The 21,392-nt window shown below is 40.3% G+C and overlaps 1 protein-coding gene across 3 annotated transcripts in view; it reads left to right on the top strand.

Annotated features, from left to right (window-relative positions):
- Window positions 1–2,086: 2,086 nt before the first annotated feature.
- Window positions 2,087–21,392, top strand: part of NRIP1 (nuclear receptor interacting protein 1) — a 98,486-nt gene continuing 79,180 nt past the window's right edge. For all 3 annotated transcript variants that reach the window (XM_042954997.1, XM_042954998.1, XM_042954999.1), the window contains exons 1-2: window positions 2,087–2,246; window positions 21,110–21,190. The gene's annotated coding sequence lies outside the window, so the exon portion shown is untranslated. The remainder of the gene's footprint in view (window positions 2,247–21,109; window positions 21,191–21,392) is intronic.

Genomic DNA, 21,392 nt, shown 5'->3' on the forward strand with positions numbered 1-21,392 from the left:
GATTCCAATTCTGATGATCATCACTTAATTAGAACAGTTCACTTGCACCGACTGGATAAATGATGTACTGTAAAATAGCTGACTTTACACAGTGGCCTTGAGCAAATTTCAAACTGTTGTATATGCACATAAGAAGCTACCATATGAAGTTTAAACTGTGTTAGATGGCAACAGATTACACAGTTGAATCACTAGGGTGATGTAAAATAATTGTTCTAAAATGCACCATCACCATTAAGCCAAATGATCCTACCATGTGCCCAGTACTGTGCTAGGTGGTGCATTTATTAAGCATTGCTTTCACTTTTAAGAATTGGAAGTGTTACAGAACACTCATTCATATTTTTGAAGGTTAAAAGACATTTTAAATGCACAATACAGCCATTACATAACAGGCATAGACTACTGTTTCATGACTAGGATAGTGGTTTTCTTAAGTGCGCTGGCAACTCTATTTTCCAATGTTATCGAATTCTTAAGGATTTGAAAACCTATACATAGGAATGGAGTGCCTCATCCTCTCATTTGTTTTGTGTATTAAGTGTTTTAACACAGGCATGCCATTTCCGAGTTAAGGGTGAGGCTAAGCTGTACTTCAGCGTTTTTGTATCAGGCAAAAGACAATTTCAGCAACGGCACTCATTTCCCCCGGTACTTTTTTTCATGGCGAGTTACTAAACGCTAGATGCTAGAGTCAAAAAGAAACCTGACATCTGGGGAGGTGTTGAAGGGGTGTTAATAGTTCTAGTTAGATGTCTGGGGGAGCGTTGAGGATAAGATTTTAAAACAGCAAATGCAAGGAGAAGGAGGGGGGCTTATGGTTTTGTGGGACTCTCTCCTCTCTCTACTTTCTCTCGCCACCAATCCATATGTGCCTCCCCCCCCCCCCCCCCCCCCAGTTCAGAGGCGGGTTCAGCGAGATTAAGCTGCAGGAAACCGAGAGGCTCCACAGCGCTGCCGCCCCGGCCTCGTGATGTAATTGTTATTTCTTATTCCGAGACTGAACCGAGCAGAGCTGCCGAAGAAGTGGCAGTCCTGTTCTTTCTGCCTCGTCTGGTAGGGTCAAATTCTTCCCCGGGATGATGTAGATTCGCTGACCGACTCCTGCCGGAGACTTCGCAGTGACAAAGCAGTTGAAGATAAACCCTGCTCCTGGGTCCTACGTCCGTCCAAGGAGCTGGACGGGGCACTCCTCAGGTCTCCTTCCCAGTCTTCCTCTCTGAGTCACTCCACATTGATTCCTGGGTGCCTACTACGTGCTAAGGCGTGGGGTCTTTAAAGTGACCTGGAGTTAGTGCCCGTGCCCCCCTTCCCCCGCCAAGATTAAAGCAGGACACACAGATTACAAGGTGGTGGAAGCTGGGGGTGGGGTGCGTGAGAAGGAGCCGAGGGAACGCGTGTCGTGGGGTGAAATGGGAGGGGGGGCGCCAGCACCCCGGCGGGACCTGGGCGTCCCGGCCCTCAGGCTGTGTCCCAGACGCGAGCCCAAGGCAGGCGTTAACGAGAACAAGCCCCCGGGGGGCCCGGGAGGAGCTGTCCAGTCGCCTTGGGCGGTCGGGGGCGGCTGGACAGAGCCGGGAGCCGAGCGTGGGGGGGAAGGGGTCGGCTCGGGCGCGTGGAGCACCCACCTCTCCCGGCCGACGCAGTCCTCCCGCCGCCTTTGGGCCCTGCAGCCCCCGCCGGGCCATCCAGAGGGCGGGCAAGGAGGAAAACAGCAAACCGGGGGTGCGGGGGGGGGTGCTCCTCAGTTCCCGCGAGCTGCCGGGACCCGAGCGGTTCCTCCTGCCCCGGTGACAATGGGAGGGAGGGGGAAAAAAGGGTTAAGAAACTTGGCTGAAGAGCTGAATGGCGTGGAGCGGCGAGGGGAGGGACTGGGCCGCGGCGGACTCGGCGGCGGAGGGAGGAGCGCGGCTGCGGGCGGGCGGGCGGCGAGCGAGGCGCTCAAAGTCAGCCTCGCAGACATTGCAGCAGAGCCCCGAACTCGGGAGGCGGCGGCGGCGGCGGCGGAGGAGGAGGCGGAGGCGGAGGAGGTGGAGGAGGCGGCCGAGGCGGAGGGACGCGCCGGCCCCAAGCCCTCCCGCCCGCCCGCGCACGCCCGCCGGTGGCCCCGCGGCTGCCACTGCGCTTGGCAGCGCTGCTGACCGGAGGGAAGAGCTCGCCGGGGCGCCGAGGGAGCACGGGGCGGCGGGGCGCCTTCGTGGAGTGCGCCTGACGGAGCCCGAGGCGCGGAGCCGCGGCGGCCTCGGGTGAGTGGCGGCCGCGGCCGGGGGCTGCAGGAGCGGCCGCCGGCGCCGCCGGAAACGGCCCGGGAGCGCGGCCCCGCGGCGGCGGCGGCGGCGGCGGCGGCTGGCAGGGCCGCGGGGGCGTCGGGGCGCCGGGGACCGCGCTGCCTGCGGCGGGAGCGGACGCGGACGGCGGGGTGGGCTCAGCCTCGGGGAGGAATCGTTTCCGGGGATATTCCGCCTCTCCTGCCGGGTCCGAATCTTCCCGGGAACTCGGGGGGGGGAGGGCGGGGGGAGAGGCAGCTGGGCCGGCAAGTTGTGGAGTTGGCCCCGGGCTCACCGGCCGCTCTGTGGCTGTCCTGGGCCGAGGGGCGGCCTCCGTGTGCTCCCCGAGGTGCGCCCGGCACGGGTGGCCGGGCCCGGGTCGTGCCCCGCTCCACTGCCCCCTCGGCCCGGAGTCCCGGGCGCTTCTCGCCGCGCAGCCCTCGGTCCTGCTGCCCGGGGCGACCTGGGCGGCGCCGGGTGCTGCTACCCGTCTCTCGCCCGGTGCCTCCCTGCTCAGGGCTCGCGGGATTCAGGGTCTGGACAAGCGAGCAGGAAAAAAGGACAGCTCTCCCGGCCCCCACCAGACCCCCAGGCCTGGCCGGCCGGTTCTTGTCCTTCCCCCTCCCGAGAGCGAGGCTCTTTGCACCCGAGGCCTCAACCATCACTTGACCCCCTGATGAGCCAGAAACCGGGCTCACATTTGGGGTGAGCCCAGTGGAGGTCCTGGGAGGCTGCCTTTCTTTCCTCTTGTGCAGCAAGCAGTGTCCTCCTTACTACTAGTGAATCTTGTTGTTTTATGAACGGTTTCCCTGGAAATATTCTACGATCCCTCCCATCCTTTCCAAAGTAGTTTCCAAATTTTAACCAAGAGTTGGTGTTCAGTGTGAAGGAACAAAGGAATCAACTGTGTGTCTCAGAGGCGAACAAGCTGGGAGTCTGTAACACATGTTGATCTCTGAAGCATTACAGGCGGTTCTACCTTCTATCTCGTTAGTGATTTAATTGGTTTCTGAAGATAGTGGAAGAAAAACAGAATGATAAGCGCTTTTGCGTTAAATATTTTTTTTTTTTAAATAGGGCATTTTATTTTGGAAAAAAATTAAGACGTTTCTAGCTACAAAGACTTTTAGCTCAGACGGTGGAACTAAGTTGGAGTTTGTCTCCGGTAAAGTAAATGATTAAATTGTGAGATGGTGCGGGGGTGAAAAACTGTCTTTAGAGGAAGAAAGTCTGTCTATAGGTGTCCAAAGTAAATATGGTTGTCGTGTAATATACATGAATACCCTTTACGTTTTGGTGGGGGGGGGGGGGCATTGGTGGAGCAGAGGGCTTTGGTAATTCATTCTTTAAAGTTATGAATTGCCTTGAACCTGCTTATTAGTGGATCATATGTTTAGCAAGCGGGTGCATCTTCCGGATGTTTAACCACCACTTTGTCACCTTTGTTGAAGAGACACTGAAATAAGTGGACTTTTAAAACAAATAGTGCTTCAACTGCCTGGCACTTGAGTGTGGGTTGCTGCCTGGAGTATGTTGAAATGTTTTTCAACTTAGAAATAAGTTGCTTGGGTTTTGCCCAGTGCTTTGGTGGTAGTGTCGATTGGGTTTGGTTGGTTCAGAGTAGTGCCTTCCTAACCAGTAACAACTTTTCCCTGTCTGGAGTTAGTTCCTAGAGACAAAGAAGAATCAGTCCCTGGGAACAGCTACTATGCAGGCTGGGGGATTGTCAGTCTAGTCTGTTTCACTCACTCTGGTGGGGAAACACCTCTTTCCACACTTACGCCTGCAGGTACCCTAAGAGGGTGAGTTAAATGTATATTTTGGAAACAAAAAAAAAAAGAGGACTGCTTATTGTTAGTTTTACTCCAGTGAGGTCTCTACAGTGCTTTTGAAGCAGTTGAAAACCAGGTTTAATGCCTGTGGGAAGACTTGACTTAGAACTACTTTCTGCATTTATCTCCAAAACTCTGTAGAACTTGGGTTTTACTAATTTAAACATCCCCAAATACTGTAAGTTTGCAACAAAGAAGTGTCTGTAAAAGAGGCTAAGAGGCTAAGGGCTCTTCTGACTCTTGCAGTTTTAAGAGCAAAACATCATGATAAAAAATAACCTATACCACCACCTAGAGTCTGTTTGTTAGTTTATTGCTCCTGAAGTTTGCTTAAATTGACACGTCTCTTGTGGTTCCAGTATAGCCAAAAAATGATTAAGAAGCACTAGCTTTCAAAAGGCCATCCAAGAGAATAATTATTTGTGTAATAAATAGCAAGTGCCAATTTCAATGATCCATGCTACCTTTAGCATTGAAAATTATGACATATCAAGTTGAGTGGCTGTTCTCCAAAAGATACTGATTCAAAAGAATTTAAAACTGGGAATTTTCAGTTTGCGCTCCAAGGTAGCTCTGTGATTGCTTAAAGGCTGTCTTCATTGTTACCAGAGATTCAAGAAATCTTACAGATGAAATGCCATTAGGACTTTTTGAGGTCCCACATCAAACAAAAGCAATGATAAAAGTATAAGGGAGTGTCACAACTCCAGAAATTCTGGAAATTCAAAAAGTAAGAGAGAACATAGGCTGTAGTAGACTTAGGGTTCCGAGAGGTGCAAAGTAAATCAATGTGAAATAGAGTGGTGATCTGTCTTGCTGGTAGTTTCTACATAGTAAAGTAATCCGTTAAATGGGAGACCTGGGGATGGCAGCTTGAGTGCCATGTGGCTTATCACATTGTCTGGAGGAAGTAACGTTCCTTCTTTAAATGGTACAACCTGAGAGAAAGATGGCCTCCAAGATCTTTAATTAAGTACCGGTTGAACAGAGAGAACTAGAGCACTGTATTAATTCTGTCAAACATCACTATTTTAGAACATTGAGGACAACTAAAAATGAATTAACTCATATCTGAAAGCAGAGTTTTATGGAAGGTGACAGATGAGGCAAAATATGTCAGTCTAATGGAACAAGTAAGAAGATAAGAAGATATGTCATTCTTGGCTCTCTAGAAAGATGAGAGAGAAGAAGGTTATTATTAATTGTACAGATTTCTTTGCAAACCAATACTGGAAGACAGTGATATAGAAGGTAATTTTAAATCAAAGTGGCTTAGGATATCATACATGATGTTAAAGGGATTAGGTTTTTAATTTTAAAACTTGAAGATTGTAGGAAACTTAAAAGCTCGTATTTTAAGTGTTGTTTTGGAAAAGCGGTAAGAGTTTTGTGTATCAGGTTGAAAGATAATTCTGCCAGAAATAAGTTCAAAATGTCTAATTTTCACCTAGAAAGAATTGTTGAGTTTAAATTGTGATGGGTACAGTTTTGTTTTTCAAACTTTAGATTGCCTGATGCAGTTAGTTTTTAAAGCGTAGGTTAATAGAGAAGAAGAATTCTAGTTTATCTGTCAGTGGTACACCTCTCTCTGTATTGCTGTCTCCTCTCATCCCCTTTTCTAAAATAAATAGCTTCTACATTTTTGGATGCGTTCTTTCATGAAAATTGCCTTCCTTTGTAGCTTCCTGTCTTGGCCCTGGTGGGGTAAAGGTTCTTTACTCTTGAGCTTTTTCCATATGCCCCTTCACGTGGCTAATACACGATCAGTGTGCATTTTGTTTTGTTTTAATACTGATTTACTGTTAATGTGGATGAAGACTGGGGAAAGAAGCATTTGGTACGTTAACAAAGCTCCTTGTGCACATGTCTTCCAATGGAGGAAATATTTTTATGAAAAGCAATTATTGACTACCATTGAAAAGTCAAACATTCTCAGCAGAATATGGCAGGGGGAGGGGCTTCAGGATAGTAAGTTTGAATCTGGGAATTGAATTGTTCAAGATGCATTTCCTTAAGTTGCTCTCCGGGGGCAAGGGGATGAACAGACTCATTCTGTAGTATTTAGATACCACAACAATCACAGAAATATAACACCAGGATGGTCACTAAGACTTGAGAAGGTAAAAATCAGGAGTGTCAGATGATGAAGCAGGCCATTGGAATGGAACTGAGGATTATGTCCGGAGGCTGGAATGAACAAAAAGTAAATGGAGGAGAGAGATCTTGTTTCCGTATCCTGTTTGCATCTGATGCTGAAGCAGGGACATGAATTGCTGATGGTAATGGATTCCCTTTTATGAGGGCTGCAATATTATATAAATAGTGGTTGTTTGGAGAGGGAAAAATGACAAATTCCACATTTGTGCCTCTGTATACTTTGCTGTTGAATGTCTCTTAAATATATATTTAAGGTGGAAGATCAAAACTGGGTACCAGAGTAGAACCGGGAGTTATAGTTTGTTTGGAAGAAAATGAATTCATATTAGATCACTTTTCTTTGTTCTTTTAAGATCTTGTGTTTCCCAAGCGTCTTACTGAACACAGGAAACAGTACTGAGGTTTGGGTGGTGAACTAGAGAATTCTTTCCTAGGATTTCTGATAAAGATAACTTGAAGCGGATAACTACAGAAAGAATATTTCCTTTAAGCACCTTTAGGATTAGGGGGAAATTGGGACTTAGAGTTCTCTGAAGTCTTAGTAGGGTTTCTTCACAAACTATGCTCTAAATGTCCATCTGTTTCGTTGTTGTTGTTGTCGTTGTTGTTGTTCCTTGAAATTTAATGTTCAATTTGATAGATATTGAATATTTAGGATTCTAAAAATTAGAGGTCATTTAGAACAGACTTTTCCTTTTCCTTTACTACAGGTATGAAGGGTAGTTTTAATTTTTCATTAAAAATACAGCTATTGAGATAATAGGATGTTATACTAATTGTTGTCACTGTGATAGTACATACTCTGCATTATGAACCTTGAAATCCAAATGGATTCCTGCACCTCTTGCAAATATTACAAATAAAGCATTACAAAACTTGTGGTGTCTTAGAGTATCCATACACCTGAAACAAAGTAATCTTATTTAAGTTCATAAAACATTGAGAAGAACAGGAAAGAGGGGAAATATGATACATTTTACCACTGTATTAGGATTTTGTTAAAGTTAATACCTTAAACCATGCTAGGGATAACATTTGGCCTAGAACTGTAGGGGTAATATGATGAGAAGCAGATTTAAAGAATTTATTAGGAGACTGGCAATTCAAAAATGTAGCTATGAAAAAAGGGACTTCACTGCATTTACTTAGTATTAAGATACTTTTGAATGTCTATACCAGATTTTAGGATAGATTGTTTTTGAAGATAATGTTATGGATAATTACCTGATTTGGATAATTCATCTGATTTGTTTTTTAACCGAAAAAAATTCAAGAATAACTCCAGAATGTGTTCAAACTTTGGCTAGGAGGATGCTTGTGACATCCATTGGTCTGTCCGTCCATCATCCATCCATCCTTCCTCCCCACCTTTCTTCCTTCATCTATCCTGTCTTCCTTCTTCCCTCCCTCCCTCTTCCAATAAATAGCGTGAGGGGAAAAATCATTTTGTTAAGAAATTTGGAAATAGAATTGCTTCTCTGACAGGGTTAATAGTTGTGTTTGAAATTCAAAGCTAGCATGCTTCACTCTTCCCAGGAAATTTTTTTGACTTGGTATACTTCAGGGAATAAAAGCTCTAAATTAAAACCCATCTTGCCTCTTTAACTTTGTGTCATTTAGCAAAAATATCTTTAAGGATGAAGAAAGAGACCCTTATTTGCCTTAAATTCCAGGTCACTCTGTGACTAAGCCTGGTGTTTCAAGAAATATTAAACTAGAAGCTTGCTGGGAACTTGAGTCATCAGCTTAAGATACCACGAGGACCAGGACAACTCTGATTGACCTGATGTTGGTGTTTATTCAGAGCTTTGGTGGAATGAAGTCTCTTATCCTTGGACTTCTAATTAAGAAAGTCCTTTTTCAGTCACGTGTTAAATGATAGGGCTACTCCTTATTTTTAAATCTGTAATCTGCTAATGAATTGAGAACAAATCAGGAATTAAGGAGTTAGGAGCTTCTGTTAATTGGGGTGCTTTATTTTGCTTTTACCTTCCTCACCAGCTATGTAAGGATGGATACTGGGTAGAAGTCAGGCAATTAGCTTTAGGTAGATGAGAGAAAAGCTCAAGTCACATAGTTGCTAAGCAAGCTTCTTCTTGTAGTTGTGTGCTTTGACTTGTTGAGTTTGTCTATACTGTATATAACATGTGACTGCATTAAAAAATACATTAATGCATTAAAAAGTGATGATAATTCAGCATTGCAGTAGTTAGGAAATTATGTTTATATGCAGTCTTAAAATGAGAATAGTATAATTGTTGTGTTGATTTAATAACAGTGTAGATAAGAGAACCGACATGTGACAGAACATAATCAAAATTTGAGAATTAGAAGTTCAAAATAGAAAAAAAAGAGTCTTCTCCCTTGAGGGATCTCTCCAGGATTCGAGAGATAGGAAATGTTTAAGGGATTGTAGCTGGTTTTTGAAATGCGTACTTTTTTAGATTATCTTTTTTGATTCTTGCATTTATGAATTTAGAGTAATCTACAACAGAGTGGTAGATGTATACACTGGAAAAGAAACAAATTAAGGGAAGGAAGGGGGATAGAAGAAAGTGGAGAATCCCAAGAAAAACTCTAGAATAGGAATTGACCCCACCTTTCAAATAGGCTAGAATAAGAAACACTCAAATAGGACATAAGTAAAAAACATCCTCAAAATGAATTAATCATAGTTGCAGGGTTTTGTTTTGTTTGTTTGTTTGTTTTCCTATAAAGGGAATATTTGCACAATGGGTCATGTAAACTCAACTTTGATTTTTAAAACACAAATTTTTAAAAAGTCTTTGTTCTAGGGGCACCTGGGTGGCTCAGTGGGTTAAGTGTCCAACATTGGCTCTGGTCATGATCTCATGGTTTGTGGGTTCAAGCCCCACGTCAGGCTCTGTGCTGACAGCTCAGAGCCTGGAACTTGCTTCGGATTCTGTGCCTCCCTCTTCCCCCGCCCCCTCTCTGCCCCTCCGCCGTTCACTCTCTGCCTCTCTCAAAAATAAACATTAAAAAATAAATAAATAAAAGTATTTGTTTTGTTATTCCACATCCAATTTTCTAGCTTAGGATCTGCTACTAAAACCGTGTATAATACAGGTAATGGGAACGTCCTTTTATCTCTCTGTAGACTAGAACAAGGGGGTTAGATTTGATTTCTAAATTGTGAAATTCTGATTCTATACATTGACGTGTGCTGTCAGTAAGCAGTAAAGATTTCAAGCCTGAGGTTTTAAAAGTAGACATGAGGGGCGCCTGGGTGGCGCAGTCGGTTAAGCGTCCGACTTCAGCCAGGTCACGATCTCGCGGTCTGTGAGTTCGAGCCCCGCGTCAGGCTCTGGGCTGATGGCTCGGAGCCTGGAGCCTGTTTCCGATTCTGTGTCTCCCTCTCTCTCTGACCCTCCCCCGTTCATGCTCTGTCTCTCTCTGTCCCAAAAATAAATAAAAAACGTTGAAAAAAAAAAAATTAAAAAAAAAAAAAAAAAAAAAAAAAAGTAGACATGATAGGGTAAAAACTGGAAATCCAAAAAGCTGCCTTTTTTTTTTAAATGTTTATTTATTTTTGAGACAGAGAGAGACAGCATGAACGGGGGAGGTTCAGAGAGAGAGGGAGACCACAGAATCTGAAACAGTTTCCAGGTTCCGAGCTGTCAGCACAGAGCCCGACGCGGGGCTTGAATTCACGAACCACGAGATCATGACCTGAGCCGAAGTTGGACGCTTAACCGCCTGAACCACCCAGGCGCCCCACTGACTTTTTTTTTTTTTTTTTTTTTTTTTGCCTTTTACTTTTTTATTGAGAGAAAGAGCAGGAAAAGGAAGAGGATTTGGGGACATCTGCTTTGTTCCAGGCACTTGGCTGTCCGCTTTACAATTTCCATATGACATATAGGTATCATTTTCTCGATTTACAGAGAAAGAAACCTAGTGTGAGAAATGCCTGAGGTCACACAGCTAATGTCATTGGTAATAATTTGCTTTTTCATGAGAGTATGCCATCTTTTTAAAAGAAAGCCAGTCTCTATTTGATTTTTAGAAAGTTCTAAAAGCCTGCTCCCAAATAGAGCGTAGAATAGCCATAGAACTCGGTGCAGCACCCCCAGTCTGCCGGGCCTGGCTTTCCAAAGACCAGTCTCATAAGGAAGGCACTCTGTTTCCAACTGGTAATTCTGTAGCAGTTGATGTTAATTCCCAAGAGAACTGATGCCCTCTGTTCCCTGGGCTTACCTGAGAAATGTAGTCACCCAGGGTAACTCTGCAAGCTCCTTTCCCTCCTCAGATGCTAACCCTTGTGAGGTATTCCACACAATTACTGTAGTGTTCTTTGAGGCAGAGCAAGCAACCATGTTTCTTGATATAATTCATTAAAATACCTTGTCATGGTCTTCATCCAGGTGCTCCCAAGGCTAATTTTGTTTGTCTACTTGAAGGAGCACTTTCAGCAAATTCAGGCCCATAGCTCTTTCTGGTGGAAAAGTTAAAATTCTTGACTGTAATGGTTCTTGACATGAATTTTGTGTCATTGCCCTATCTTCACCTACCATAATTTTATTTTAAAGACTACACCATGCTAATAAACGGGGCTCTTTGTTACAAAGAGGAAATTGATAATGCATTTGTGAATTTATCAGGAGGAAACAGAGATAGATGAGTATTTGGCTTCATTCTGGGAGTAGACTATGGTCAGCAAAGAGATTTTTGGGTTAGGGAGGTTTGTGGTATACAGTATTTTTTTTTTTAATTTTTTTTAATGTTTGTTTTCGAGAGAGCGCGTGCGTGCATGAGCACGAGTTGGGGAGGGGCAGAGAGAGAGACAGGGAGTCACAGAATCTGAAGCAGGCTCCAGGCTCTGAGTTGTCAGCACAGAGCCCGACACGGGGCTCGAACCCACGAACCCTGAGATCATGACCTGAGCCGAAGTTGGATGCTCAACCCACTGAGCCATCCAGGTGCCCCTGGTATACAGTATATTTTTAAGTACACATCAGACGTGCTCTGTTATTGTTGGGGCCATGAGAAATGTAGTTATAAACCTCTCCACCTCTTCTTAGTTGCTTCATTTAAAATTTATGGAATTCTTGGGGCGCCTGGGTGGCTCAGTCGGTTAAGCGGCCGACTTCGGCTCAGGTCATGATCTCGCGGTCCGTGGGTTCAAGCCCCGCGTCGGGCTCTGTGCTGATGGCTCAGAGCCTGGAGCCTGTTTCAGATTCTGTGTCTCCCTCTCTCTGACCCTCCCCCATTCATGCTCTGTCTCTCTCTGTCTCAAAAATATATAACGTTAAAAAAAAAATTTTTTTTTAATTTATGGAATTCTGAACCCAAAAGAATCAAGCTGGGTGGTAGTGGTTCCCTCTGCACTAAAGGATACAGTCAAATTAAAACTGTAGTGGAGACACAAGGGTGAGTAATAGGCTCATATACATAATATTTTCTAGCGTGCTTTGGATTTTGAATTGCCAAGTGAATGTTGGATAAACAAAAGGGTTTGTATAAAAGCTGCAAAGGAATGTTTTACTACAATGTTTTATTAAGAGAATATATTGTATCTGGCCAAATAAGAGAGAAGCCATGTAAGTAAACAATCTGGGGGGAAAAAAAATCTTTCTGGAGTTCAGATACATGTTTATATTCTCTCCCTAACCCATCCGTACCTTTTTAAGAAGTTTAACTAAATAGACTGAATCTACATGAGGCTAGGGATTGAAGATAGAATTTTTTTTTTTTTTTTAATTCACCATCTGGTTCTTTCCCAATATCCAGATGTTTGGTGTTATTGAGTCAAAACTCAAAGCAATGCATTGTTTATTTTGTTAGTAAAACGCTGTGCTTACTATCCTAGTATCCTTGACTGACCTGAATCAATGTCATATTTTCTTCTTCCCTTTCTTTTCCTTTTTTTTTTTGCTTGGCTCTCACATGAGTTGAAGTAATTTCATAGAATCCTTAGATTTTTCAGAGTGGAGGGGAATGTGATAAAAGCTATGGATGCTCCAGGTTTAAGTATATTTGTCCTACAGGTATCTTGTCTTCCCCATTTCAAACAAGTTGGGTTATAAAGGCATCTTGCTTAATAGGAGAGTACATGGAATAGTAGTTGGTGTGAACTGTAAATCAAATAATGTTAAATGCTACCTTTTAGCACTTACACACCTTTTTCCTTTGATCCTCCTTTTTTTTTTTTTTTTTTTTTTTTGCCAAGGTATACATATGATGCAATGGGGTAAATTACTTGCTTATCTTCCAACATTTTTGTCGTTGTTAATGCTGAAATGAGGGTGTTGTATATATTGTACACCTGAAACTATTATACTGTTCACTAACTGGAATTTAAATAAAAACTTTAAAAAAATGAAATAATATTTCCAAAACTTTTGTTGTTTGCATTTTACAGAGGAGGAAATTGAACCCCTGAGAATTTAAGTACATTTTAAAATTTATACAGCCAGTACTTGGGTAAACCCAGGATAAGAAATCAAGCCTTAATTTATTTCAGTTTATTAGTTTTTGTGAAGGCAGTCACAGAAAGAGGGCTTAGGTACCAGATGTTAAGAAATCGTTAATAACGTTTGGTGATGGATCCAGCAGTAAAGTCCACACTGACCAGAAAGACAATCTTGAGAAGCGGAGCGAGAAAGGACCAGCTACATCCCCCTCGTTTTTGGAGCATATTTTCTTCTCCTGCTACCAAAATATGGTCTTCAGAACAATCTTGTGATTCATTTGATATTCTAGTACTTGGAATGTACTTTCTAGGCTGAGAATTTAAAAACAAGTTTTACAGTACAGGTGCGCATTTATTCATGCAGCAGCTTTGTTTCTACATGTTATATACATTTTGAGTTCTATTTAAAAATCAGTAGGGAAACTTCTATTTGTAGATTACCAGAGCCAGGTACCTTTCATTAACTAGTGGGATCAGAATACTCACAGGTCAGCTCTAGTTATTACTGAAGAGTGATATTTTAAAATTACTAGTGCAGGTAGTTGGGTCTGTCTGTTCAACTGGGAATATAATGCAAAGGTTATGGACCCCATTACTATATACTCCTGTGAAAAGGTAACATAATGACAGGGCACTGTGTGGGCTAGTGGTGAGAATGTGCCCTGAACCAAGGGCCTCTAGATCCAGCCCTGTAGAATGAGAACAAGAGAGAAGAAACCTAATGGGAGCCACTTATATGGGCCACAGACCATATTTTGACCTTGGCGAAGTAAATTGGAAAGAAATATTCTTACTCATGGGACAGCGGGCAAGAGAGTGTAGGTGCTCACTGCAGTCCCCAAGCCTCCAACAAGATCAGGTTTGTCTCCCACAGTTCTCTGTACCCTGATTGCAATGGCCACACTTGTTTAATGTTTGTGTTTCTCAGTGGACCGTCTGCTCCATGAATAGGAGCTCATTCATCAGTGTACTGTTGGTGTTGTAGATGCCTGGCACATAGAGGGCCGTTACAAACATTTGTTGAATTGAACTGTACCAATCCAATTATTGGTAAACTCTGGCTTTGTGGGGTCAGGGATAGAGCCTTTATGTATTTATATATAACAGTTGCCAATTATTGTGCAAAGCTAATTCGTAATAGCTGCTGTTCTACATTTTTTTTTCTTTATTTAAATTAGGACGTCTAAAAGGAATACTATTTCTTCCTTAAAATTTATCATCATCTTTCCAGGCATATTAACTATGAAGGAAAAAGTGCACCTATTGGTGACATTATAATTACTTGGCACTTGGAATTGTTTTGTAATGCTGGGTTTCTTCAAAATTACACAAACTACAATATCTCAGAAAACACATTTAGCACAGTCTTTGGGGGCAACATTTAATTATTTTTTAAAGAAAAATTTGTTATAGAGCTGCATAGAGAGTTTTCTTAGCTTCATTTCCTTAGCTAAGGACACTTAGCTTATGGTAGTGGTAAAGAGACCCGAGCTTGGCACATTTAATCACATTGGATTTGACTAGTTGGGAAGACGGAGGCATTTCAAAATCTCATGTCTAGAGTTAATTTTGGTGTTCAGTAATCTAAGAGTTAGAGACCATCAAGAATGACCTGATGATTCAAACCCTACTAAGTTACAGGACTTAAATAGTAGATGAACCCCCTTTGTTATTATTATTTTTTAAGTTAGTAATAGCTCTTTTCTGGAAGTGAATTTTTTGACTGTCACAACACTATTCTGTTCAACTAGATTAATAATGCTCAGGTAGAAAGGAAACAGTTTAAAATGGAGCTCAGAAATCTCTAAACTACCAGTTAATTTTCAAATGCTAAAATGTGTAGGTTATCTGGGATATATGTTTACAACACTGAGATTTCACAAATGGTCTTAAAGTGACTTTAACCCGGTTTCTTGCTTTGTGAAGATAAAGTTTTACTAAACTTCATCCATGCTTGGGAGTGGGTATCTTTTGTAAACAGAAAAAACAGCTCTCATGGCTCTCATGTATATGTGTGTGTGTGTGTGTGTGTGTGTGTGTGTGTGTGTGTATGTCACATGCTTATAAATTATAGCAAAAGAAGATCTGCAGGCCAATGGACTATTGTCCAAAGTAAAAGGGTAGAAAAAATTGCACATTGACTAATTATGTGATACATTCTACTTTGTGCTTTCAAAATTGTTTATCCTGATTGACTGGACATCTTTGCTTTTCATAGTTCCTTAGCGTCAATGTGTTATAGAATGCGTGAATTCTGTACATTAGTATAAATTTTCCAATGTTAGATTCCTCAACAGAGACCCAAACTTAATTTCTATATTCATGAACTGACTCTTGTAAGTAAGGCGTGATGTTTCATTTAAAATAACAGCATTTTCCTTTGTGGTGAAAAAAAAAAAAAAAGGTGAATAAGATTCTAAATCATTATTTTGTGGGTAATTATTTTGTGTCTGCTACAAGTGTTTGTTCTAGCTCTGACCACTAATCCAGCCACGCATTTTACATTTTATACATCCTTGTAGATACTCGTTCTGATAATGCCAAGCCATGCTTTCCTTTGAAATAGGGTAAACAAATTCACTTTGAGTTTTAAACTCTCGTACCATGTTTTCTTACCTGTTAAAATAGAATAAATTCCATCATTGGATTTATTCATCATTTTAGCACAACTCTGAATGATCTTTCTTTCAAAAATTATGGTATGTTCCAATTAGTGGCATATTACCTTAACTTGTCAGTTTCCTGTAAAATGACAATATTGATTACTGAAAATGGGTGAAATGGGCCTTGGGACAGTCAACAACAAAAAGGATAGAAGTAAAATCTGACTTTTAATCTTTTGAAAATCTGAGACCAATTTGTATTTTCTCACAAGATTCACAGATGGTAATCCAATGCTTGTTATATGTTATTGATCTTTAAATTGTTTTCATGTGTTATAGTGCAAGTAGTAAAAAATTTTTCTAGCTGTGTGAGGAAAATGGAAGAGGACTAATAACACACATTTCTGTATGTTGAAACTAAAATACTCCTGTGATGACAGCATGTTAGTTTCGACTATTTTTTATTTTATAGTGTATTTAAAAGTTTTTTTTTGTTTTGTTTTTATATTTTGAAATCCTGGTAGATGCAAACAGCAATCTATATACATACAGGTGTAAAAAAAAAAAAAAAAAAAAAAAAGGTATTTTTAGAGATCTCCAGCTGTGAATTTGTCCACTGGGAATAGATTATGAGTTGTAATTGCTTTCTGTAGCTTAAGTCATTTGCTCTGTTGAATATTTAAATGAAGCATCAGGAAAGAAAAAAAACTGTATTCATACAATACATATTCACACATACTTATATGTGAATGTGGCAGAATTTAGCAGTTCTTGATGACCGTTGTTACTTTTAAAAAGAATTAGCGAGGGGAGAGAAAGTTTTGTGTGTGTAGGGAAATTACTTCTGAGGCCTGTTCACATGCCTATTTGTTTTGCTTTAGTCTAGTTTGTGTGGTGCATTCTAGAGGGTGGTGAAAGATAATAATTTGTGGTGAACAATTAGTATCCTTAACACACTGTTGAGTGGTTTAACTATTAATCAGAGATATCATGGAGAATAAAGGAGTAGAGGTAGAGATTAGATAGGTTTCAATGTGGCTCAGCTGAAGCTGTGAAATGGGCTTCATTTAATGTTTTCTGGCCTCAGTTTATAAAATAAGGGAGGCGGACTAGAATGATGATTTGGTTCCTTTCAACTCCGTAAGAATCAGTATCACTTCACAAATGAGGTTTTACTGTTGCATGCATTGAGTAACAGTGTGCATAGAACTAAGGGCTGAGAGGATGTCCCTTATGATTTTTTGAGCTTGGCATTTCATATTTTACAGCAAAGTTTTTAGTTTAACATAATTGAACTTGTACTAGATAGGGTTAATAGGCTAGAACAAAAGGTCAAAGCATAAGGCATTAGGCTTAATTAAGGGAGAGCAGGAGTGGCAGGAGTGTGTGACAGTTAAATGGGTTTCCCACAGACTAATGTCGGTTACAGTGCAACCATGCCTCAACTTAAGTGGGTTATTTTGTGCAAAGGGCAGCAGTGATTAGCAGTTTGACATGCCAGACACTTCTGGCCAATCCCATCTGTTTTAGAGGTTAAAAAAGCACACCTTTATGAGCTGATGGATTGATTTGTGTGCCCGTCTGGTAAAGATTAGAAGTCCAAGGCCAATGCAGTAAATGTCAGTTACAGAATATTGTACTTTCTTCGTTGGCTCATTGTTTTAACCGTCAACTGTTTTATAATGGGGGATTACTGCTGTTTATGGAGTTGAATGCAAGATGGGTGGGGGAACAGGTAAGAGAGGAAGAAAAAATATTTCCTAGATGGAACTGTGAATTCACATATTCTTAGCAAGTGTTTCCAATAGAGATGATGGCCTATTCTAGATACACTTGATTTGATGGAATGTTTTTGGCCTGTTCCTTACAGTTTGAGTCACGTTGTTCTTTTCTGAGTGTTATTTGAACAACCCTGTCAGTCCAGGATTTAATTTTACATACAGAATTGTTAAGTTTCTTTATTTATGTAACTCTGTTTCTGACAGATGGATAGTTTATCTCCATATCATTATATCTATTTAAAAAAGTGTAATATTTTGTTCATTAACCTCCTGGGGAAGAGGAAAGGGGAAAGAAAAGAGAAAATGGAAAGGCATAAGTGTGCATGCTTGCTTTGTGGCTAGGATTTACTGGGCGCACCTGAGATTGATGCATGCTGTTAAAATGAAGTGTATCTGAACCTAGACTCGGACTCCTTTCTTTCTTTGAGAGCTGTAGGAGTGATGCCATTAATGTAGTTCATTTTCAGTTCAAGGTTGTAGACCATTTAAAGATACACAAAGGCTAGATTGTGGCTATAAAGATTGGCTTTAACATGTTCTGATGTCCATGGAAAGGAAAATCCTCAATTTATGTGGATGAAATAGAACTTTAGATATTGTGATCGTAATCAAGGAGCTGTAGGCACGTAAGGCATTCAGTCTTTTGGGTGGACAGATGGAAGTGTTTTAGAAATAACAAAAAGTTATCCTCTTTATCAGAAAATTATTGACAACCTGAGATTTGAGTTTAAGTAAAAAGGTGACCAAGAACACGGAAACAATACTAGAAGATTCTGATTGGCCCCCTATGCTTTTATCCTTGTCAAAGGATGTGAACCATGAATTACCTGTTGTGTGTTTATACAAATTATATATATATACATGTATCATGTTAGACTCTGAATTGCTTCTTATAGAAAGGAAACTTAAATATCTAAATAAGATATGGTCACTGAAAGTAATATGTGGATCATAGTAACTGGTATTTCTAAAAATGCATATATACATTTATTTTACCACTAAGCTATTCAAAGTGAATAGGCTTAACTTATAGAAGGAAATCGAGATATTTTATTTCTCATTTAAAAAAGACAAAGTGACGTTATAATGGAGTTTATTTAGGAATATAGGACTTCAATATATATGTACTCATCGTTGTGTTCTTGGTGGAGTAGCATTAGTTGAAACTTTTTGGCTAATACAGATTTACATGAAAAACTGCTGCCCTTCTGTGAAGGTAGAGAATGTGAATACCAGTGCTTCTCTTTCACTAAGTCATTTTTAAATTATGAAAGATTGGCTTGAGTAGTATAAAAGTAGTTGATTAGTAAATTAAATGTGGGAGATTTATCTAATGCACAGAAACTTCTTTTTTGGGGGGGCAGGATCTTCTTAAGCGAATCTTCTGGTGATGTTATGTTAAACCTAAAACAAATATTTGATGCTCTACATTTCATTATAAACATTTTAAAGTATCCTGGATCCTATTTTAGTTTCTTTCTTTTTTCTCCAGTAAATTCAAGCGCCAGTATTACGTAGTCTGTTAGAATTTTATAAAAATAAACAGAAATATTTTGTTGAGTTAACTTGTTTTTGTGCGTTTTGATGTATTTTGAGGTTTACAAAGAGTACACATTGTATCTTGTAATCTGTAGTAGTCAATTTCTGTCTGCTGTATTTCCTTCCTTTTACTAATGTTAATTACTGACTTTGAGACATGTAAAGTCTGCTTCTCTAAGCAAAATAGTTGAACATATGCTCGTTTAGGTTATAAAAAGTGAAAGCAGAAACTCTTAATATACTTAAGATCCTATGTTTGCAGTTCTTGGCCTAAAAACTGTTATAGCTCTGTAACCTGAATTTTAGTTGTTAGAAATTTTATTAGATAATGGAAAAATAATAGCCCTGTTTCATCTTTTGATTTTAAATGCTATTAAGGCATAGAATTGTCCTTTACCTCTTTTCGGCAGATTGATTTTAATAAGCAAGGCATAATATATGATGAACTTATTCAAATATATATGATTAGTATATTATATCTATGTTAATAGTTATATAGTTACATAGTTATATCCATATTAATAGTTATAAAATCAGCATGCATATGTGTGATATGTTTCAGAGACCTCTGCACCTGTTGATTGCATTAAGACATTTGCTGTCTTCTAATGAGGAAGGAGAAGGTGCTACCACTCTAAGTGGATCATTCCTCAGTAAATTGCCTACATTTTACTTTTTTGTATTCTGTGACCTTGCAGTCAGTGACTTCAGCCCAGAATAGTTTCAAAGTCATGTAAATGAATGCAATTAAGGTATTGCTTATCATCTTACATAGTTCAGATGGAACCTTATTAGATAGAGAGATTTGTTTGCTTTATGAGGAAGGTCAAAATAAGGTTAAATTTTATTACATAAAATGATTTGGTAATGTTTTTATTTAGTTGCTGAAAAAGAAATGTCCTAACAGGAAATGATAATGCTTTTTTTTTCCTTTCTTTAAATCACTGGGAGGTCTTTTCAGGGTGTTTGTTTGTTTGTTTGTTTATTTCTCTCTAGTGGTTATAATTCTATTTTAAGATGATGCCTTCTGTCTACTTATAAAATTTTGGGAACATTCTACGCTTAGTTGATTCTGGATATCTTTGACTCATACATGTGGGTGGCATTTCCTGCTGCTGATGGAGTGTTGCTTAGGAGCAGCTCACGTATGTGCCTAGAGGATTTGTGTTAATGTCCAGTTGTCATGACAGTTGGTGCAGGACCTCGGACAGCAGGATTGGAGTCCCAGTTCACCTGGGCAGAAAGGAGATCTGCCACCCTAGCAGGATGATTGTAAGGGTTGGGAGAACATTGACACGGATACCAGAAGAGTCTTGCTGATGAAGAACTGTGTGTATGTGTGTACATGCGTGTGTGTGTGTGTGTGTGTGTGTGTGTGTGTGTGTTTGTGTGCATATGAAGTGATTAAAAGAAAAGTATTCTTCACTTTGTAGTTGGCCCATATAATTACCTTCTTTCCTTCTATGGTATCATTTTTACTTCAGCATGGTATATTAATTAATTGGTAAAGACTCTAAGAGATACTGGTTGAGCAGATATTTACTGCACGTAGCTCTGTGCCCTGCACCATCTCAGATGCTGGAGGATTCAGAGATGAGTGAGGGGCTCACAGTCGCAGGGAGAATAACAATAAGCACGATGCAGAGAAAGTGATCTGGAAGCATAATGATCAAAGAGCCTACTTTGGCTGGGTGTTGAGAAAGCATTACTCAAAAGAAATTTGGTACCTCTGTATGGTTGTGGGGAAACTGACAGGCACTGGGGAATGAAGTGATAATCAAAAGCAGCTACTTTGTTTTGGGAAGTTAAAGTTCCGGTAGTGGAATCAGGGAGTCTGCATCACACCTTCCTTATCCCCAGCTGGCTTCGCTGTCCAGTAGCCTGTTGATCAATATGAAGTTCCCTCAGCCACCACAGTATTAAAGTGTAGGCTATGTCTCTTGCTGCTCAAAAACTTTTCACCCAGTGTGTTATTCCTGAAGGTATAAACTTTCCCACATGTTGATGTCATTCTGTATCTAGAAGGCTTCTAATACTCAGTTCAACATTTTTTTCTTACCAGTGCTCTAGAGAAAAAAAAAAAAAAAAAAAAATATATATATATATATATATATATAGAGAGAGAGAGAGAGAGAGAGAGAGAGAGAAAAGAAGGTGTTTCAAACTCTGTGTTGACAACCAAATAATCCTAGTAATTTTTCTCCCAGAATTCTTGATCAGAATTCCTCTTCATCACCATTAACTTCTCACCTTTAGAATAGGTGTAGCACAAAGATATTTTGGTAAATTTTATAATGCAGATTGTTCATCACGTATGGTCAACAACTATGCCCAAGGAAAGCGTGTATAATTAAGAATATTTTTTGTCTTACATTTTTTTTTGTTATTTTTTGAGATAATTTATTTTAGCCAGTAGTTAAGATTCCATCGTAAAACATACCACTGAAATTCTTTGAGATACGATGTGCTTGAAGTAATATTTATTTTTCTTAATTTTCAGGGAGTGTTGGACTGTGAGCTATTGCAGAACTCTGTTCTCAGGACCCGTTATTTTAACAGTCAGGAGAAACACATCTAGAAGGTATTGTATTTTGTCTATTGTCCCATTTTTTTAAATGTAGTTAAGCCTTTCCAGTTATAGAAGAAAGAACATCATGTTGCATTTTGTTATTTATTTTTCTTTAAGTTTCAGATGTCGATTAACTAGTTGTTTGACATCTGTAACCCAGGGGAGGAATATATTTCAGTGTCAGTAATTCTGAGTTTTGTGTAAGTGAGTAAAA

This window comes from Panthera leo, chromosome C2 (assembly GCF_018350215.1).
Source record: "Panthera leo isolate Ple1 chromosome C2, P.leo_Ple1_pat1.1, whole genome shotgun sequence".
Taxonomy (NCBI): domain Eukaryota; kingdom Metazoa; phylum Chordata; class Mammalia; order Carnivora; family Felidae; genus Panthera; species Panthera leo.